We start from the raw sequence: 1807 nt of genomic DNA, 5'->3' as shown, positions 1-1807 counted from the left end.
GGCTGATGCTATCCAGCTCCTCGTTGAGTAGCAAATCTTGAGAAATGCAACAAACACTTCAGGGGAAGACACCAGATTTATGACGGCTGGTTGATTAGGTAACAACTTGGCAAGAGTGTCCACACAGCCACTTACAAGCTGATGCTCAGCACTGCCTCAATGAGCAAAGGCCTACCCCACAGCTGCACATTTGTTAAGGTTTAGGTTATGGATCTCATATTTTTAATCATTCTTTTTGCCTGGTTGTGAAGGAGCTGGGTGGATTAGTCCACTTGCAAAGCTCCACAAGACTTTGTCATGGTAGATAGTTGCCTTTTTAATGATGATGATGATGATGAAGTTGGAAGGGACCTTGGATGTCATCTAGTCCAACCCCCTGGTCAGGCAGGAAACCCTATACCATTTCAGACAAAGGGCTGTCCAGTCTCTTTTCTAAGGAACTCCTTCAGGGCATTACCCTGCTTCTCAACATGTGGCTCAGGCTGGCTTCTCCATTCCACATGACCCTTGGGAGAAGGGCCTCTCCATTGCACTGCTGGTTTCCGATGCTGCTTAGCAATCTACCATGACTAAGTGAGGAGGAGGAAGAGGTTCAAGTATAGATGCACTGACCTGATGACATCTAGGGGAGGAAGGCTCCAAAGCCTATCTCCCTGCTTCCCACAGACCCATGATCCACGCAATTGTGGTTTCATTTGCTGAAGGTTTACACTGGAGAAGAGCTTCTGTGAATAGCACAGGTCAAACTTTCAGGAATGAAGGGAATGGCAGCAAGATGACTGTCCCCATTTAAATAGATAGTGCAGACTACCACCTTGTTGTGTGATAAACCTTCACTATTAAACCATGATACACCTATTCAAAAAAATGGAAATAGGTTACCATAGATGGCCACCTGCATTCACGAAGTGAGAGAAGCGCAAAAGCGTTTCCGCAGAGTTTATGTTGTGTTTAGTGGTTACTAGTCACAATGGCTCCACGCTGCCACCAACATCAGAAGTCACATATTTTTGATGCCAGTGGCCGGAGGACAACAATGGAGAGGGTGTTTGCCCTTTACCTTCATCTTCCTTGTGGAGAGTCAGCAGGATCTATTTAATTAGAAAAGCCTTTGATATGATGCAATGTGTATGAGGTGATCTATTGTTTCAAGGCATGATGTTGTCTACTTCTGTGGTATGTCAAAACATTACTATGATGAACAAGGGTTACATTCACCTTCACATCTTTGACTGTGCATATCCTAGAGGAGATCAGCCCTGACTGCTGTTTGGAAGGCCAGATCTTGAAGTTGAAACTCAAATACTTTGGCCACCTAATGAGAAGGAAGGACTCACTGGAGAAGAGCCTAATGCTGGGAAAGATTGAGGGCAAGAGAAGAAGGGGACGACAGAGAATGAGGTGGCTGGATGGAGTCACTGAAGCAGTAGGCGTGAGCTTAAATGGACTCCAGAAGATGGTAGAGGACAGGAAGGCCTGGAGGAACATTGTCCATGGGGTCGCGATGGGTCAGACACGACTTCGCAACTAACAACAACATACATGCAGAGAAACATTTGCATTATATACGTACATATAGAAGGCATCTGCAGGCAGAAATGATTAAAGCAGCAGTTCTGCTAAGTACTGCTAAGCTTGTAAGCCGCCCTGAGTCTTTGGAGAAGGGCGGGATATAAATGTAATAAAAATAAGAAAGAAAGAAAGAAAGAAAGAAAGAAAGAAAGAAAGAAAGAAAGAAAGAAAGAAAGAAAGAAAGAAAGAAAGAAAGAAAGAAAGAAAGAAAGAAAGAAAGGTTCAAGTGTCTTCA

Source organism: Vipera berus (assembly GCF_964194415.1).
Source record: "Vipera berus genome assembly, chromosome: 2".
Taxonomy (NCBI): Eukaryota; Metazoa; Chordata; class Lepidosauria; order Squamata; family Viperidae; genus Vipera; species Vipera berus.
Note: the sequence above shows the minus strand (reverse complement) of the source record.